The sequence below is a fragment of the Podarcis erhardii genome (genome assembly GCF_964252035.2).
Source record: "Podarcis erhardii genome assembly, chromosome: 4".
NCBI lineage: Eukaryota > Metazoa > Chordata > Lepidosauria > Squamata > Lacertidae > Podarcis > Podarcis erhardii.
Window position 1 is genome coordinate 101,030,200 of NC_138508.1, and position 20,424 is coordinate 101,050,623.

The 20,424-nt window shown below is 43.5% G+C and overlaps 1 long non-coding RNA gene across 1 annotated transcript in view; it reads left to right on the forward strand.

Moving 5' to 3' along the window:
* LOC309339880 overlaps positions 1-18,715 on the forward strand; it is a 120,235-nt gene extending 101,520 nt beyond the window's left edge. Inside the window, exons 4-8 of the long non-coding RNA XR_014155607.1 lie at positions 9,153-9,358; positions 9,459-9,527; positions 14,535-14,639; positions 15,290-15,360; positions 16,142-18,715. This is a non-coding gene — a long non-coding RNA (uncharacterized lncRNA). The remainder of the gene's footprint in view (positions 1-9,152; positions 9,359-9,458; positions 9,528-14,534; positions 14,640-15,289; positions 15,361-16,141) is intronic.
* Positions 18,716-20,424: the final 1,709 nt, after the last annotated feature.

Here is a 20,424-nt window from a genome sequence, read left to right on the forward strand (position 1 = left end):
AGATGGGAAGCATGAAACTGCAAAAAAATTGACAGATTTATTGATTCCCTACTTAGCCATACTTTCTAGAGATTTTTAAAGGCCAAATCTTCCATCATCCCCATTCCTTTTCATTGTGTCATATATTCTACAAATGGTCAAACAGACTGTGGAATATATCCAAGAAGCTTGCAGGTAATCATTGCTTGTTTGTTTTTAAAAAGAAGAAAATTTCACAAGAATCTCAATAGCAGTGTCCTCCACTTGGTATCCTCCTGGTGTTTTTGATCACAGCTCACAACCTCTCTAAACCATTGGCCATTCTGGCTGGGGCTGGTGGCAATTTGAAGCCAAAATCATCTGAAGGGCACCAGGCTGGGAAAAGATGCCTTGTGAGGTAAAATTTGTCCAATATTTTTTTTTTTTTTGCCCTGTTTTCTATATTTGCATTACAAGACACACACACGCCCACTCCCCCAAAGAAAGGAATATGAGGACCACCCCTCCTCCCACAAAGCAAACACTCCCAACAAATTACATGGTGAGGGTTTTTTATGAAGGTGGGTGGTGAGGAAGCAAAGCTTTATGATAGTAAATACTGTACACAGGTTTTTATGCTTCCTGTATAAAATGCACTATAGAAATGTAAAGTACTTATTATCTTGTTTATTGTATTTTGACTTGTGGGATAAACCTCTAACTGATTGTCTTGAGAAGAGGTATAATCTGTTACACTCGGCTAACAGTACTATTTCCTTCTTTCTTATCTTGTATTTGGTCTGTTCAGACATGTTTGTTCTTCTTGCTGATCTTTTAAAATGTGTTTAGCAAAGTAAATGATGGATGGATTCTATTAATGTTCTTTAAGTTCACGTGAAGTTTGCGGCGCACATTTTCTTTCTGCGTGCCTTAACGTTGGGTTGTGCGTTTTCAGTTTTCTCAATAGCGATAAACAGAAGTTGGCCAACCGCTTCCTTGGGTGGAGATGCACTCTCCCTGAGGGAGCAGGCACACAGCTTTTTGGGGGGGGGGGCTTCTGGATTCAAGTAGTCCCAGGTGGCCAGAAGACCCTTTACCAGCTACACCTGGTATAGTAGTTATGACCCTTCCTGCAGCAGGAGAGCTTGAGCACAGTAGTGAATTCAAGACTGCAATACTGCAATGCATTGTATCTGGGGCTTCCCTTTCACTTGATCTGCAAGCTGCACTTAATGCAGAATGCTGCAGCACAATCGCTGACAGAAGTGAGGCTGTGGCCTTCATCTAGACTTCCTTTTGTTATTGTTTTTAATTAAAGATTTTCTGGAGTTCCACGCTTTCTAGGCACAGGTCTGGGCTTTCCCAGCGGGTTTTATTTTGTCCCAGTGCTTTCTCCATGAAAAACTGCATTCTACTGCTAAATCAGAGCAAACAGCAATCTGCGGAAAATGTGACTGTCATTTGCTTCAATTCAGCAGCAAAACACATATTTTCCTGGCAAAAGAACCCCCCAAAAAGTGGGGGGAAATGCTCAGACATGGAGCTTTGAATCAAATCAAATCAAATAGCTTTTGTTGGCATCACAGTATAAAACATTTCAGGTCACTGGGATAATTAAAAGGACAAGGGTGAAGCTGTTGAGAGTCATAAGATCCCACTGTGATCGTGTGCACTTAGATATTCTGCTACGCCCTGTCTGTTCCCCGAAAAGGATGCTTTGTTGGGAACCCTTTCGGGTAAAATTGTGGCTAAGAAGGAAGCTACTAAAGCCGTGATATCTTTCTCCCCATCTGCCAGGAGAAGCCTCATTGACTTCTTCTCAGAGTTATAGGCCAGAGGTCCAACATTTTGACATGGAGCTTTCAAACCTGTGCCTACAAATGTAGCACAAAATGAATTCCTGTCTGCATATTAAACTTCTCCCCAAAGATCTGAACTGGTTGCCCATTTGCTACTGGACCAAGTTCAAGGTGTTAATTATCAGGGAACTGCCATCAGGGCCGGAGGGAGAGAGCAGGCTCCGGAGGGGTCTCAGAGAGCATCCCGGGATGGGGAGAGGCAGCCCATCTTCTGGGGAAGAGAATCAGCGTAGCACCAGTGGAGAAGGGGGGCAGATGGGGGAATCGGCGAGGCAGTCCCATGACTCCTTGCCAGGGACCAGCGGGGAGAGTAAGGGTCTTCCGCTGCCTACGCCCTCCTTGCGCAGAAGGCTTTCGTGCAGAGAGAGTAGGAGGAGACTAGGCGTCAAAGAGCTTCTTTGCTGGAAGAAATTCAAGAAACGCCCACTGATGGATTCTGCCAGCGATTGAGACAGCCACGGGTGAGTGGCTGTCCGGACAGAAAAGGTTCACTCAGGCAACCCAGCCAGGTGTTGCACCGGTTTACGCACGAGCAACCCCTAGAACCATTACATTAATGTTAGTAAAATCCCGAACAGCCTGAGACCATTTTACTTGTAGGAACACCTTTTGTTCCATATAAGCCCACTTGGTCACTTCAGTCTGCAAAACTGGCATGGTTAGAGATCCCACAAAAATACCCATTCCACACTTGTAGGAATTCAATCTTTTAGTGTTGCAGCACCTACATTTTGGAATTCCACTGTATTCCTTTTGGCCCCTGCTTAAAACATTTTGCTTGGAAACATTTTTCTTAATATAGACCTGATACATCTCAATTATCTATTCATATACGGAGTATATATCTTGGTAGACCATGAGTAGAGACACCCTATAACATTCCAGACTACAGAAAATATTTCTCAACTGAGGAAGAAACAATCAGAGGAGGAAGCTTAATATATGAGTGCTCTGTGCATATTTCACTCTTAATCTGAAAATGATCAACTTTATCGTCTTGTTCACAGGAAGACAATCACAAACATTTGCCAATATTGCTGAAATATCAACTGAATGGTTTTGCTACAAAATCGTTCTTATTTAACAAAGCTACCGCCTCTTCCTTCAGCATGGCAGATATAATCTCATTGTTACTTGTAGGATCACCTTACACTGAATACCGGTTCAATCTGTTACTGTTACAGTAGAAATGAAATACTCATTTTGCACTTGTAACAAATTGAAACATTCATACAATAGTTGCACTCTTTCCAAAATCCTTTGCCGAGGCCATTGCAAAATAGCTGCAGCCATGTGTTTGACAGGCCTTCCTTGGCTTGCATCAGCCACAGCGGGCACAGCAGAGAGGTACAGTGGTACCTTGGGTTACATACGCTTCAGGTTACAGACTCCGCTAACCCAGAAATAGTACCTCAGGTTAAGAACTTTGCTTCAGGATGAGAACAGAAATTGTGTTCTGGCAGCGCGGCGGCAGCAGGAGGCCCCATTAGCTAAAGTGGTGCTTCAGGTTAAGAACAGTTTCAGGTTAAGAACGGACCTCCGGAACGAATTAAGTACCTAACCCGAGGTACCACTGTAATGGGAGAATAGTGAGTGGTAGCAAAGTAAAAATTTCCTCCTCCTGCCCATGAGATGGAATAAATGGCTGCTGACCTCTATAGCCTCTGATGCAATAAATACCTCCCAGGACTGAAAGAGGCAGGGCTTATGAAAATCCAATCAGCCACTTATGAAAGCTTTTGCTAATTTGCTTTTCCATTATTCATTCTAACTAAGGGAAATTTGAATATACAGGTATACCAGAAAGAAGAAGATTTATGCTTGACATCTCTTTCAGGTGGCTGCCGAGGAACTTGGGAAGTCCGACAATTCAGGATTAGTCAAAACAAAATAAAAAAATTCCTTCCAGTAGCACCTTAAAGACCAACTAAGTTAGTTCTAGGTATGAGCTTTCGTGTGCATGCACACTTTCGTGTGCATGAAGAAGTGTGCATGCACACGAAAGCTCACACCTAGAACTAACTTAGTTGGTCTTTAAGGTGCTACTGGAAGGAATTTTTTTATTTTGTTTTGACTATGGCAGACCAACACGGCTACCTATCTGTAACTGAATTCAGGATTAGGCCAGCAGATAGAAAGGAGATTTGCAATCTTATCAAAAGGCTAAGGAATCTACTAATGATATAGAACAGTCTATCATCACCGATATCCCAAAATGGAGACGGGCAATTTCTAAATTTAAAACTGGTCACCACAGATGTGTGTTTATGGTGTCTGCTGCACCTGGGTAAAAAAGATATGTCAGTATCTTTTCAGTAATAAGCCCTACTTAAGTTTGTTGCATGAGGACAATGATTAAAATTTATTAGAGAATTTGTTGACAACAATAAAAAACATTTCTTTCATTACATATTTTCAAAACAAAGAAACAAACAAAAAACCAAGCAATATACAGTTTTTTGCCCACCACCAGATGGGACTTATTTGCATGCACATAGATTTAAAACATTTTTCTTTGCTTGCTCACACTTCAATATGTGTGTGTGTTTGTGTGACCTCCTCAACTTCTATGTAAATTCAGTAAAGCAAAGTACACCAGGGTAGATTGGCAACTCATCTCTCTCATATGTTTATCCAAAGCATAAATGCCATTTATGCCAACTTCCTTTTAACTTCTACAATGTTTGTTACACATAATTTCTCCTATAGAATAAATAGGCTGCTGTCCAGACATTCCCTTCCCTTTTGTAGGGATGAGTTGTATCAGAGCACTACAGGATTAGCAAGGACTGTATAGTTTGAGGGCTCTTTGAATCTTGCTCTGGTAAATCCTCAAATGTCAAGATTAAAGGGCAGAATTTCAGAAGGTAGAGCTGCAGGATACCAAGCTCGTCCCTTGAAATTATACCTCTGCCTGCTTCCTATCCCGCCCCCCACCTCACAAACCTGAGTTATGGGCATCTATCACGTTGGTGGTTCCAGAAAAAATTCTCCTAATCCTGCACTTCACACTCCCCAACCATCAGATCCCTTTCCTGGCTGGTGGCCCCAGAGCCCTGTCCCGCTCTAGAGAAATAACTTGATGCTCCCCACTCCACCAACAATTTTGCATGCGTCTCTGGCCAGCCGTTTTCCCCATCTGCTGTCTCAGCAGCCAAAATATATTTGCTGGCAATTAAACTAATCTTTACTGGCTTCACAAAGACTTGAATTCTACCTGGCTTTCTTCTGTTGGGTTTTTAACGGATGCTCCGGTTTGTTCAGAACTGCAGGCAGCAACCGCGTGCAAAGACCAGCCCACCATCTTTCAGTGCATAGAGGGGGGAGGCTCGTGTGAACCACCATGATGTTGTTTCCTGTCGAGCTACAGATGTATTGCTTTAGCTGGAACCGCTGAATTTCTTCAAGACTGACTACTGTCATCTCTGCTTCAAGGGTATATATCTGCTGCATATTGCAAGCATGCTGTCCTTTTGTTGCTGTTACTTTTGTCTGGAATAAACCACAGCACAAATCATTCTACCATAGCAGTATAAATCAGCCTCTCATGGTCAACAAGCCTAAGAGACTGAATTTCAACCAGAGAGGAGGGGTGGGGGGGGGAGGAGAGAGAGAGAGAGAGAGAGAGAGAGAGAGAGAGAGAGAAAGCTTACTTCCCAGAGAGCAAGTTGTTGGCATTTATCTTAAAGGATTGTCCATTCCAAGTAGCTAAGATTAATTTTATCTTACGTAGCATAAGCTAGGAATGGGAAAACTGTCTCCTCCAAATAAACTGCAAGTTTTGTAGAGGATAGAAAATCCAGGCCAAATACAAGCTATAAAGAAATAGAGAAATAATACCTATGAAGCTTACGTGAACTTGCCTTCTCGAGTCAATCACCGATAAAGTTATTTTTCCCCCTGGGATTATGGCAGGGGAGGAAACGGTAAGCTCATTTCCATGCACACCACCATCCCAATTACCCCCCTCCTTGGAGATACCCTGCTGCCTAGTGGGAAGGTGAGGGGAGGGGCAGGGTGGCAGGGTGGTACCCGCTCAGTGGCAAGAGCACCAGAATGGCTCCGCTGGTGTGTTTCCTCCCTGACAACCTCCCTGCTGCCTCATGCTTCCCCCCTCATCAAGAAGCAGCGACTCAGCATCTGAGAGGTCAAGTAAGAGCTGCCACCCTGACCCTACCCCACAAACTGCTACTGGTTTTAAGTGTATGGGACGTGAGCCAAGAAATCATTTGGTTTGAATTTTACTGCAGCCATGAATGACCCTGCTGCTCTCTCTCAGCCACCCATCTGATGCATAAGGGTAATAATACTATCAGACGTTACAGAGTTGTAAGGTTTAATGGGCTAATGCCAGTGGAATGCTTTAAATACAGGAAAAAGTTAGTGGGAAAACATTGCTGTAGGAAGTTAGGTGTATGCTCAAAAGATGGGGTTAATGGGACCAGAAGCCATGGTGTTTCTCACCATTCAAGATAGTGGAAACAGTATTCAGATCAGCACTGTATGAGCAGTCAGGGCACAATTCCAATTCTTTACTTCCACACGTAAAAAATAGCTTTTCATATCCCACTGATTTATCAGCTAAAACGATGGCTTGGTACCATTTTCTTTATGAAATGGTCACATTCAGACACTGGGTGGTTTCTGTAAGGTGCTTCTTTTCCCCACAACTAATTTTTTTAAAAAATAAATATGCCATTCTGTAACTGTTAAGTACCATGATTTAAATCACACATTTACAAGTTGTTCCAGTATTACCGAAAGACATTATTGAATTAACATATTTTACTCTGAAAATTCACTAGGGATTTATGTAAAATACATTTGCATTTTGTACTTGAGTGCTTGCAAGTCAAAGTATTTCTTTTATTTCATATCTGAAATATAGTTTGCCCAGATCCGATGTTGACCCATTTTAAATATGGTCATTCTTGAGGTATCTTAATTGGAAAATCAGACTTTTGCAAACGTTTTGTTTTTAACCTTATAGTATAATACCTTTGGCTCCAATCTGGAGAATTTTAATCTTTCATACTTTCCATTTAAATCAATGGGGCAAAAGTTCATTGCAGTTATGGCTGAAATGAAAAGGTTTGTGCATTTTATAAACGGTTTCGTCCCCTGAGAAAAGCACCTCTTTCAGATAATTTGGAGGGAGAGTTCCTAAGGATATAGAAGTATTCAAACAAGCATTCTGTGGGGACAGGCTTTGATTTGAACAGGTATGAGGAGGCCAGGTCCCTGCTTTGCCAAGACGACTGGGCTATCACTTCCTGCTTTGCTGCACTGTGCTACAACTGTGACAGCCAAGGTGGAAATGAAACAACCACAGGCAGGGGGCATTGGTCTGGTTGCCTTAGCAACAGGGGTATCTCTCTCTCTCTTCCTCCATTCATTCTAAGTGAAGGTAATGCAATAGGCCCCATTTGCCCTCTGTGACACTGGCAATGTGGGGCTGAAATGGCATCTAGAGAGAACTAATTACCTGTGTGCTGATTCTAGCAAAGCTAAAACAGCTGCATCCATGCAGAAGAGGGAGGTATCAGGGGAACATCAAAGTTTGCAGAAATACAGACAATCACCCCTCCCTTTCAAGAAGGGAGTACAGTCAAAACTCGTGTTAGAGATGCTTCATGTTGCGTTTTTTCGGGTTACGGACGCGCCAAAACCCGGAAGTACCAGAACGGGTTACTTCCAGGTTTCGGTGGTTGTGCATGCGCAGAAGCACTAAATCGTGCTTTGTACATGTGTAGAAGCACTGAATTGCAACCTACACATGCACAGACATGGCACTGCGGGTTGCGAATGCTGCGGGTTGCAAACATGCCTCCCGCATGGATCACGTTCGCAACCTGAGCATCCACTGTACCCTATATCAGCAGATGAGGACTGAGTGCATGCAGACAATGGAATGCATGGGTGTCTGGCTGAAACCCTGAACAGCAGCACTCCTCACTGCCAACATTTTAGTTCAGGGATCAGCAAACTTTTTCAGCCATGGGCTGGTCCACCGTCCCTCAGACTATGTGGTGGGCCAGACTATATTTGGAGGGAGAGAGGAATGAACCAATTCCTATGCCCCACAAATAACCCAGAGATGCATTTTAAATAAAAGGACACATTCTACTCATGTAAAAACATGCTGATTCCCGGACCGTCCGCAGGCCGGATTGAGAAGGTGATTGGGCCGCATCCGGCTCCTGGGCCTTAGATTGCCTACCTCTGTTTTGGTTGAAGCTCTCACATGATCACAGGACCATGAGCCCTGCCACAAACAGGAAGGTGAAGGGGATATACTTAAGGAAACATCATGGGAAGGCAGATATTGAAGGAATCAATATCTGAGTGACAGAGCAAGGCTTTGGCTGTAGCTAGGAAGAGGGCAATTTGGACTCCATTTAAGGCAGCAAAGTAGCTTGTGCAGCTTTAAAAAAGTGCAGCTTTTTAGAATGGCTTAAGCAATAACAGATCAGGGGGAACGGGGCAATGAACAATGCAGATGTTCTCAAAGACATTTTGGTCCCCTCAAATGGTGGATGTGTAATACAGGGTTTGACATAAATTGATCCACTGATATCAATAGCAGTTAAACATGATGTCATTTCTCCAGATTGTCACAGAGATCTGTGTCCCGGTTTTGTGCTACAAGTGGGCTAGAGTTATCCCCTGATAAAAGCTTCTGGTTGCCTCTAGGAACTGCCTAGCTTATAGGTTGTCTTCAAGCTACCTAGGGGTGATGCACCAGTTATTTCTTGCTACAGTAGCCTATGGCTAAAATGTAATAAGGACATATTGTCACTGCTGCAAATTTTCACCTAAGGTGAAAGTCAAGAAGAATTTGCAATGGCTTCTCTGGGGAAACCACCTATAGGGATTTTGAGGAAAGTCCAAAGAGTCTTGATAAGAATTGCAAAAAAAAATCTCAGAAAGGCCATTACCATCTGTACCATTGTCAAACTCTGTGACTCTCTTACACACATACAGAGAGAGAGAGAGAGAGAGAGAGAGAGAGAGAGAGAGTTAGTTTTCTGTGAGCAGGACCTGCCCCAGTCATTTCAGCACCAACTTAATCTTCATCTGATACGAACACAAAGGTCTGATCCATGCCAAGATGTGCACAAGCTTTCAAAAAGTACTGCAGTAGAGGCAACTTAACTACCTGTGACACATGTGCATGACAAAAACGTACAAAATTTTGGAGCTTATGTAGCAGACTGAAAGAGGGCTAATAATGAAGGGTAATAGGATGAATTACATAAAGGTAACAGGTAGTATTAATATCAGGGAAGGCTTCCTGACAATTATATCTATTAGCTTTTACTATAATCTCCTTAGGGAAAGTAATGAAGGCTCGTTAGCTCACATCTTCAAGAATATCCTGGACACTACACAGGAAGATATGGCACGGGAAGAAAACATGATGGATGAGAAATAAAAAAAGCTGTTGGTCCACTTAAGCCACTTCTACCCACTTCATGCTCTAAGCACATGGATTCTGCACTAAAATCCTGCAGCCAAAAAATCAAGGCATTGTGAAAAGCGTAAGTTAAGTTCACTAAGCTATTTGACTATATATTTGCCCGGGGGGGGGGGGACCTAGTCACAAAATGAATTTCTTTTGACACAATTCATTATATACAGTCGCAGCCTTTCTGAATGCTCACATATCTGAAGAAAGTTGCAGATCACTTCTAGGAAGCAGTTGCCCAGGTAGGAACATGAGAGCAGCAAAATAACCAGATTGCACAATGGTGGTGGGATAAAATCAAGCCAAGTCTTTACTAACAGCAGCAGGCAGGGTAAGGGTTGGCATGGCATTAGGGCCAGGTTCAGTTCATCATTTCAGAAGTCCCAAGTGGATCCATTGGGTTTGAATTGCCCCAAACCTGTTTCATGGGAGTTGGCCAGTGCTGAACCTTGCTGTGGTTCAAGCCAAGCAAGCAAGTTGTCACTGGGTGACCAGGGTGCAGATTCCAACCAGACAGATACCCCAACCCAAGCTTGGAGGTGTCATGGTCAATACGGCCCTCTCACCTCTTACGAGGGGCCCCCTATACAGTGGTGCCCCGCAAGACGAATGCCTCGCAAGAGGAAAACTCGCTAGACGAAAGAGTTTTCCGTTTTGGAGGTGCTTCGCAAAATAAATTTCCCTATGGGCTTGCTTCGCAAGACGAAAATGTCTTGCGAGTTCCTGCGGTTTTTTTTTCCTCCCCCCCTTTTTCTAAGCTGCTAAGCCACTTATCTGCTTATCCGCTAAGCCGATAAGCCGCTAAAAGCCGCTAATAGCTCTAATAGCACTAATCCGCTAAGCCGTCAATAGGCTTGCTTCGCAAGACGAAAAAACCGCTAGACGAAGAGACTCGCGGAACGGATTCTTTTCGTCTTGCGAGACACCACTGTACTATGTTGATCCTTCCCAATGCCATGACGCCCTCATACAATGTTCTTCACCTAACAAAGCAAGGCCATAATTTCACTGAGGGAAAGGTGGGGGGAAAACCCAACCAAGTGTCTATCAGGTTGAGAGGGGGAAACCAATTCTTAACAGCCCTGTGAACCAGTGACCCAGAATTGCTCAGTGAAGGCTCTAACCTGAGGGTGGGTGGAAAGCTTTCAAGTTCAAGTGGTCCTAAGCTTCAGGGAAGTTTCCCCCCTCTCCTTTGCATGGGCTTATGAGACAGCTTTCTCCCATGAGCCCATCACACAGGCAAGACACTGGGCAAAACTTTGCCCAGTATTTTACTGCAACCTGTGGGCCACAGCACTGCTGGGCAAAGGCATCTTGCACTTACTGGGCATGGAATGAGGCCTCTAAGCAAATTATACAATTGTGATGGGGGGCTGAAGTTGGCTTGGAAGGGGATGTTATAAATAAGATTAAAAAATACATCACACAATCAAATGTTGGGTACCATATCTATAGGGAATGAAATGTCAACATCTCAATTAAATTAAGTTTGCACATTCAGAAGGGTGTATTAGGAGAAATTCACTCTATAAAGTTGTTGGCTTTTCATGTGGATTTTTTTTAAAAAGTGCAATGTGTTGTGAATATAGTGGAGGACCAAACGTGAGATGACAGCTTCACCCATCCTTATCTCCATATTTAAGGATCACAGCACAAGAGCAAGGAAAGCGCAATTCCCACTCCCTAAAAGATGTGACTTCCCCAAGGACTCTTCACCTCCAAATTCTGTTGCGCTGCCCCCATATTGCATGTTTTAACTCTTTAGGGTTGGCTGGTCCACTGACCAATCGCCAAATGGAACATATATCTATAATATTTTATAGAAGTAGCTAGATGTTGAAACAGAATGCTCCAATGGACATATTAATCAACAATATTTCTGTGATTGAAGCAGCAGGAAAAAATTGCTGCGACAATCAAGGAAATTGCTGTTGCTCATGGGCCAGTTCATGCCGCCTATATAAAAAAACACCCCTCCGTTTACAGTAGCCTGTTAGGCACAGAAGTGTGGGGGAAGTAATATATGAGCTGTTATAACCACACTGGCAGATGCTGCTTCACAGCAGTCATTCACACAAGCTGCGCTATCATACTCTCAAGAATCACTGTCAATGTATGAGCAGTGATGACTGGCTTCTATCCTCCATATGTGTCTGCGTCTGTCCACTGGGCAGCTCTACACAGATGATTTTAGAGCATGTGCATGAGCTCCGTGTGCATTATCTCTTAGCTCCTGCCACTTTAGGGGAAGGGCCATGGCTCAGCGGGAGAGCACCTGTTTTGCATGCTGAAGGTCCAAGGTTCACTCTCCAGGGGATTGGAATGTCCCTTCTAAAAACTGGAGAGCTGTTGCCATTGCTTAGTCCTTGTATACAGTTCCTGCTTTCCACCTCTCACATTGGATTCCCAATTTAATGGTTAGAGTGCTGGACTAGGCCTGGGGAGAGTTGCCATACGTCCTCTTTTTCCAGGACACACCCCCTTTTTCATGATAAGAGTCGTCGTAGAGATCCATAGTTAAAAGTAAAAGGTAAGGGTAAAGGGACCCCTGACTGTTAGGGTCCAGTCGTGGACAACTCTGGGGTTGCGGCGCTCATCTCACTTTACTGGCCAAGGGAGCCGGTGTACAGCTTCCGGGTTATGTGGCCAGCATGACTTAATCACTTCTGGGGAACCAGAGCAGCACACAGAAACACCATTTACCTTCCCGCCGGAGAGGTACCTATTGATCTACTTGCAATTTTGGCATGCTTTCGAACTGCTAGTTGGCAGGAGCAGGGACCGAGCAACAGGAGCTCACCCTGTCACGGGGATTCGAACTGCCAACCTTCTGATCGGCAAGCCCTAGGCTCTGTCGGCAAATGTGTCAAAATATGATGCTTCCTGAGGGACCTTGGCCTGGGTGTATTCTCTTTCTTAGCCTACCACACAGGGTTATTTCTTGTGAGGATTAGAGGAATGTAGGCATGGAGCAAAAACTATGTATGCACCTTGACCTCTTTGGAAGGAAGGTCAATGAAATGAACGAATGAAAGTTGCCATACTAGGCTATTGCCCATGAGCTGTTTTTTGCTTGTGAATACAATGAAGCAATTTGCAAACTTGCTGCTTCTATGAATTCTTTATCCACAACAGTGAATGTGTAGTTTTTGCTTTGGGAACAGAAAATCACAAATATTCATAGCATCCCAGTCCACTATTAAACACTAGCAATAGCCAAGCAGCTGTGCAACCCTTCGCTGGTGAGCCCATCAGTTTGTTATCAGAAAACCTAATGTTACAACCTCTCGGACACTGTTCCAAGTGCTTTGATGCCTGGGGTATAAAGGCTGCTGATAGGTATGTTTGCTTCTTTGTGGGGTTGGGAGGGGGTAGGAACGATGTCATATTCAGGATTTGGGGGTCATTTTCTAATTCTGGTTGATACATTTAGTTCAGGTCTCTGGCTCCTAGTGCTTTTTATATTTCATAAGACTCTAATTTATTTAGCGGGGTAGGGGCATTCAGTTTTATTTCAGCTAATGGTGAAAAATAAAGGAATGAATCATGATGTTCTGGAAGGGCTTTGCTGTCCTGGAAGAACCTTGCAGGAGAAAGTTATATAACAGTAACTCTTAAACTTCCAGTTTCTGTTGTGGGAGAAACTTGTTTACAGATATAGATGATGATAGATATAGATAGATAGATAGATAGATAGATAGATAGATAGATAGATAGATGATAGATGATAGAGATAGCTAGATAGCTAGATAGATGTCAGTGATCTCAGGTTAGGAGAGATATTATTTTACCACTAAAGGCATCATATGAATATAATGAAAGCTGTCTTTTGCAACTTACATTATAATGTGTATCACAGTGGGATAAATAAAATATGCAGTAGTGGCAAAGAATGGGAAATGAAACATTATTCTTGATCGTAGTCTGCAGCTGGTCTTGGGATCAGTTTGTTCAAACAGCAGAATCAAGTGGTAAAGCCTTTTCTGGACTAAATTATTTTAATATCACGTTTATGTATGGGGGAGCAGTAAATGTTGGGAGTTAAAACTTAATCTTCCCATAAAAGCCTGTTGCATCACATGATAGGAGGAAAGCTATGCTGAATCCTTCTCCATGAGGATTCATGTCTTGGAGGGCATTTCTGAAAACAAGAGGACACAAACACCTGCCCATGTATATACAGGGTATACCTGCCAGTTACAGATCAGGAAAAACTTCACATGAATCTACCACCATCCTGGTTTTCCACAGCAACATGTTGGAGGGTATAAGAATGACACATGTCACACCATTCTGTGCATGCAATGTTTCACCAGGAGATCTCCCCACACACATGGATCACCTGTACTGGATCAAAGCAGAAGTTGCCTATTTCTTCACAGTAGTTCCACTGAGAACGAACACAGAAATAGGTTAAGAAATTTGCAAAAGGCAAGCCTTTATGTGATTATGCTTTTACATTTCTTGCTACAAAGTGTACATCATTTTTAAAGCTTCAGGAAGGCCAGGAACTTTGCCCATGGCTTTTAATTGTTGTTTTTTAACATTATGCTAAATTGTATTAAATTATTCATCTTATGACTGGCATTATTTAGGAGCTTCACATCTGCCTTTAGCTGCAGTACAAAGGTTAAGTTGTTAAAAATCCCAGTTGCCAACCCATGTTTGTAGAATTAGGTTTCTTTTAAAGTACCATTGCCTCACTTAGATAGTTGGTAATTAGATCTGGGCATTATTTCTTTATTTTTTATTGAACTTCATTTTTATATCTAAAAGAACCTTTGGAATACAAGTCCCACATCTGAGTGGTGTGGTTATCAGAAAGTCTATCTCCACGGTGTACTTCAGCTGCTGATTTTGAGGCAATACAACACTGCATATGTACATCATCATCAATGTGTATTATGTGCGCATCATACATGTGCAATATTTTAAATATTATGATACAGATAAAACTGCCACTTCAAGCCTGTCTGCAGAAAGTTTCTGTTAAAGCGAATGTCACTTTTGTCGTTGAAACCTGTTTTTTACAGAGCCGTGAGATTTACATCCAAGTAATTGAGAGGTGTGGTAAACCAGCCTGTGACAACCGTCTTTGTGTTATCAACACACTTGACTAGCGGCTTTTCAGAGTACAGAAAAAATGCACACCAGTGCAAAGCTTTTCTGAAGCCAAATATTTTCCATGCCACGTCAACACAAAGTACTCGGTGATCTTCAGTACATTAACATTAATTTTTCCTTTCCAGCAATTTTCATTTGAATTACTATTTTGAACAGCAAAACTTCTTAAGTGCAGTGAAGCAGGATTACTTTAAGAATTTTCATCAGCCCAAGCATTCATATTTTAAGTGGTGAGTAACATGAGTTCAAATTAAGGATGATGCAGATAACACTTAGATGCTTATATTCTGCTGTGGCTTTGGCAGAAAATGTGCCACAAAGTACTGAGCTGTCTAAGGCTGAAATCCTTTGGACACTTCCTTGTGAGTAAATCCATTGAACTAAATGGGACTTACTGCCGAGTAAGATCATGCTATTAGTGTTCCATTTTGGCCCACAAGCATAGGGCGCTAATGATCTGTGGGTCTAATTGATATGTTCCTGGCAGAGATGTGCAAGCCACCCATGCTTTGCTCCCAAAATTATACTTTTTAGAGAATTACAAGAATTCAATGTGAGTTGTTGAAAGGACCAATTATTATTATTATTCTCCCCCTCCCCCGTTCCCTACAAGTAGAGTTGGAAGGGGGTTCTATTTGTTCCCCTTTGTGTAGCACACCAACCCAATTCAAAATTCATGCTGGTAAATGCAGCTATCAGTCAGATTACACACTTCTCTGAATTTGTGCACTTTGGGTCCCCAAAACAAAAATATGTATTTTACATGTGAAATGTAGGCATTTTACAGAAAAATGACATTGAAAAATGTGTGTTTTATGGGAGGGACGTGTACAAAATGTGTACTAATAACAATGTTTTTGTTGCATGTGTGTCCTTTCAGAAAGTCCACAAAAAACCAGAATAGAACAGAACTGTGATTGAGTACTTGAAACTGACTTGGAATGGACTTACGTAAGTTGGTTTATCCAGCCCTGCCCACAAATCTCTAAACAGAGGCAGATTTAGGCTAGCATGACCAGTTTGCCCGCACTGGATGCCAAGCTGAGAGGGCAGCACGGGGGGGGGGGGGGGGGAACAGTGATGTAGAATGGAAGATGTGTGCACCAAATTGTGTGCACGTGACCTTCTAATGGATCTAAATGGCAGAAGATTCAGTATGGATAAAAGAAAACACTTCTCTAAGCAGTGCATCATCAATTTTCAGAACTTACTACCCCAAGATATGGTAAAGATAAAGGGACCCCTAACAGTTAAGTCCAGTCGTGAATGACTTTGGGGTTGCGGAGCTCATCTCACTTTACAGGCCGAGGGAGCTGGCATTTGTCCACTCTGTAGACAGTTTTTCCAGGCCATGCGGCCAGCACGAATAAGCCGCTTCTGGCGCAACAGAACACCGACACCAGAGCAGCACACGGAAACGCAGTTTACCTTCCTGCTGGAGCGGTACCTATTTATCTACTTGCACTGGTATGCTTTCGAACTGCTAGGTTGGCAGGAGCTGGGACAAAGCAATGGGAGCTCACTCCATCAAGGGAATTCGAACCGCCGATCTTTTGATTGGCAAGCCCAAGAGGCTCAGTGGTTTAGACCACAGCACCACCCGTGATATGGTAGTAGCCACTAATTTCTCAGGCAGGCATCTAACTGGCCAATGTACAAATCAGGAATTTTGAGTTATATAGGCCTATGTAATTTGATCAATTAGGGACCCTATGTTTTTGTTTTTACTCAGTTTCTTCCTTTTGTGCAACAGACAACAAGAACAAGGGAAGGGAAGAGGCCGGGATGAAGAAGAGGAACCATATAAATACATCAATTTCCAGAAATGCTTCGAAAGCAAAAATCTTAATATTTACAGCAGTACAAGTGGTGCCACAGAATATTACCATTTCTAGGCATGCAGCTTAGTATATACAGACATTTATCCAGAAGTGACTGAATTTGATATGTTACACATTCAAATGCAGACAGTGCAATGAGGTTGTCAGTCCATTGCGCAACAGCTATCAGAAATTTCTCCTTGCAGGCTCAGTCTTGTGTTGCTTGTACAGCTATAAATTTTGAGCCGGTTCCCTCCAGAGAATGTTGTAATTAGTAAATGGGTCCTAGTTAATCAATGAATGTCTCCCGGTCTCCTGCCTTTCTTCCAACACACCATATTCACGCTGGGCTTTGCGTGGTTTGAGGAAAACATTGGTAACTTTCTCTTTCACTTAAGAATGAATTTTAGTTCACAGGCTGGTGATTTTTACATAAGAATTCAAAACATTTAAGTAGAGGAATAATTTGCCTCTTTCTTTTTTCGTAATAAAATGAGGGTTTGAACTGGTACACGGTAAGCACTGTGGTGATAAAGTGGCAATCAGAAAATGATGCCATAAAACAAAAGACAAAGAAAGTAGCAGACTTCTGGAGGAAACATGAAAAAACACTTAGATTTTATTTCTGGGCTACAAATAAGGAGAACTCTTCGGAAGATTTTGCACCATACTGGAAAAAAAGAGAACCCCCTTTATCATATTCTGCTTAATTTCTGCATTCAGAAAGAAAGTACTTAACATGTCAAGTAGTACTTAACTGCATTAGCAATTCCATCCTTTTCAAGGAGGATTAACAATCCCTCCTCATTCAATGTGAATACAGACCTGAGAAATAAAAATGCAGCTGGTGGGGAAGAATTTGATTTTGCTGGATCTGTGTGTTTGATTATAGGGCTAAATAAAGGATGTGACCCATTTATTTTTATTATTCTTAAAAAGTTACATGCCCTATACATCCATTTTGTCTGAAAGAAATTGATTAGACCCAATGCATACCATACAACTTGATAGTATCTTCAGAATCTGAATTAATAGCTTTGTGGAGTTATGAAATCACTGTCAATGAGGAAATAATCGCTGCGAGGGAGGGAAACTGATGGAATTTTCTTCCAAGTAAGGTATTTACCAGCGTCTTTGTGTAGCTTCTCTGTGTTTAGCACTAGAGTCTTTGTGTAACCTTAGTGAAAGACTGCAAGAACTACAGAGTTTGTTAAAGCGACATTATTATTCTTATTTTTTAAAACCCACAATTTTTTTCCTCAGTGGCTGCCGCTTATATTTTAATCATACGTTCTAAAACGAGAAAACGCTGAAAGTTAAAATTAAGGGAGAGGTGGCAATTTTTAACTCAATTAACACATGGCACTTGGAGGGTATTAAAGAAATCCATGAAAATAGGAGAAAATACAGCCATGCATCTTCCTTACAAGCATCATATGCTTCAAATCTTTACTGTGGACGAGGGCCTTGGAACTTTATTTATTTATTATTTTGGAATTTTTAAACTGCACTTTCACAGAAAATATAGCAAGGTGGTGCGCAACATAAAAACACAAGGTCTGTATTTATTATCCCAAAGCCAGACGGCACTGGTACCTTCTGTCCAGGTGAGGAAAGCTCACCTCCTTCCTTGGCTATTAACATCTTGCATTAACCGAGCTATTTCATTGTGGCCACAAGCCTGACAAGACACCTAAAGCAACAAAAGGTCTAGGAAGATGATTTCCCCTTTTTCCACAGCTGCTCCTTCAACACCTCCAAGTTCTCCAACAGACATCTCCATCAAGAACTCTAAAACCCAGCAGCAAAATGGTAATTTTGATCTTTATTATTACATTTTTACTAGCTGGGTAGTATGGATGTGGATTGGTAGGGGGAAAACACCACTTTGATTTTCTTCTTCAGGCACTCAGATATTAACAAAGTAGAAGGGAATAAGAACTTCCATGTGCATGGGAAGCAGAGGGTTAATCCAAGGTGGCCTGTGACTTTGCCATCTTTTTCTTTCATCTTCTCTCTTACAACCGATTCTTAACTGGGCAAGAAGCTGCAGGAACAACGCATGCCCAACATGAAAATCTAAGAAGGCATTGTTGCTGGCAAGGTGACATGGAAACTGCACCCACCTCAGGGATGGCATACCTGGGTATTTCCTAAGCCACCATGCTTTTTGAAAATGCCAATCAGGAGCTAGAGCATTTTAACCTCCTCCTACATAGTCAACCTCTATGTTTGGCAAAACTTTAACCGTAAGGCATTTAAGAGACTGCATCTCATGAATCTGTGTGGTGTGAGGGCTTCAGTCAAAGGTAGAAAGGTAAAGGTAAAGGACCCCTGATAGTTAAGTCCAGTCGCGAACGACTCTGAGGTTGCGGTGCTCATCTCACCTTACTGGCCGAGGGAGCCAATGTTTGTCCGCAGACAGTTTTTCAACGTCATGTGGCCAGAATGACTAAGCCGCTTCTGGCGAAACCACAGCAGCGCACGGAAACACCGTTTACCTTCCCACCGGAATGGTACTGTCAGGGGTTCAGGGAGAGAGACGCAGAGTGAGGGGGAAGGATTCCAGACTGACGAGGAAGAGGATGACAATGACCCAAGATTGTCCATGAGTCCGTCCAGTGAATCGGAGGACTCCCAAAAGGGAGCCCCTCTGGTCAAGCCAAGGGGAGCTAGAGGGGGAAGCAGTCAGGAGCAGGGAGACGAAGGGGGAACCCCCAGTGGGAGTTGGAGAGCGAGACCGGCTGCTCCGCTGGAACGGAATGAGGGGGGAGGAGTGACCAGTGTGTCAGAAGGAGCAGAACAGGAAGCAGAGAGGGGAAGGAGATCAGGGCAAAACGTCCTGCCGGAAGGGGAGGAAAGTAGTATTGAGGGCAGTGTAACTGTCGAAAGGAAGGTCAGGAGCAACGTACGCGCGCCAAGTTCAAAATGGGAGGCGCGCGGAAATGAAGAGAGTCCTGGGGAGGAGCCTGGTCCCAAAGCCCGAAGGAGGGGGGAGGAGGCGGCAGAGGATTCAGCCTCTGGAGAGCCCCGAAGGGAGAGAACACAGGGGGGCAGAAAGACCCTGCGGAAAAGGAAAGAGAGAAAGAGGTGGACCAGTACAAGCCTCTTAAACTGGTGTCGAGGCGGGAGTGACTCAGAGGGGACTTCAGCGGTCTAAGGGTAACAGACGTAGGGTCACGGACCTCGGATGTAAAGCTACTAATGTTCTTCAATAAAAGCTTTTGTACATAAGCTGGAGTGGACTTTGGTCTCTTGTGAGCTGGGACCACGGGTGACTCTGACAGCAAGTCCCCTCACTAAGAACGCAAATTTTTTTTTTGCAAAGCTCACGAACGGTGGCAGCCATGAGTGCGGAGGAACAGCTGACAACACTGCGAAACGCAGTTACGGAACTCACCGCTGCAGTCATTGCATCTCAGAAGAAGAGTGATGAAGCGGAGAAGCGCTGCCAGGACCTGCAAATAAGGTGGGAGCGTGCAAGCAAGGAAGGGTTCCCAGGGTCCAGATCAGAGGGAATTGGACTTGGAAGGCGGGGGGGCAGTCTAGTCACCCACTTCGATGGGAACCTAAAGCACTACCCAAGTTTCAGAGCAGACGTCTGGTATGCACTGCATTTGCTTCGTAATGACTTTAAAGATGAAGAGGAGAAAGTGGGGTTTATTGTGTCTCATTTGCATGGGGAGGCAAGAGCTTGGTTGCGCAATTTGTGGCGCGAAGACGGCCCTGCCCGCCGCGATTCTGATGAATTTATTAAAGCGATGGACGCTTGTTTCCAGTCAACCGTGGATCTTGATCTTGCACGCAGGGAAATGCACGGGTTGCGGCAAGGGAGAGCCACTGTGCGTCAGTATCATTCGCGATTTTTCGCCTTACTGACTGTATTAGGCTGGGAGAAGGACTGCAAACCAGTGAGAGATTTGTTCTGGGAGGGTCTCAGCGGCCCCATAAAAGATGAACTTGCCAGGGGAGACAGACCTCAGACCCTGGAGGACGTCGTGCAGAGGGCTCTTGCAATAGGGGTACGGCACGAAGAACGTCCTTGGCACAATGAGGAGGGACGCCAGGCGCGTGCACCGGCAAGAACGCCTCCTTTTCTCCCCAGAGACTTCAGCCAGGCACATCCCTCGCCTCTGGCGCGGCAGGGGGAGGAACCGATGGAAATTGGTGGTGCTAAGGCTCAAGCAACAGCCAG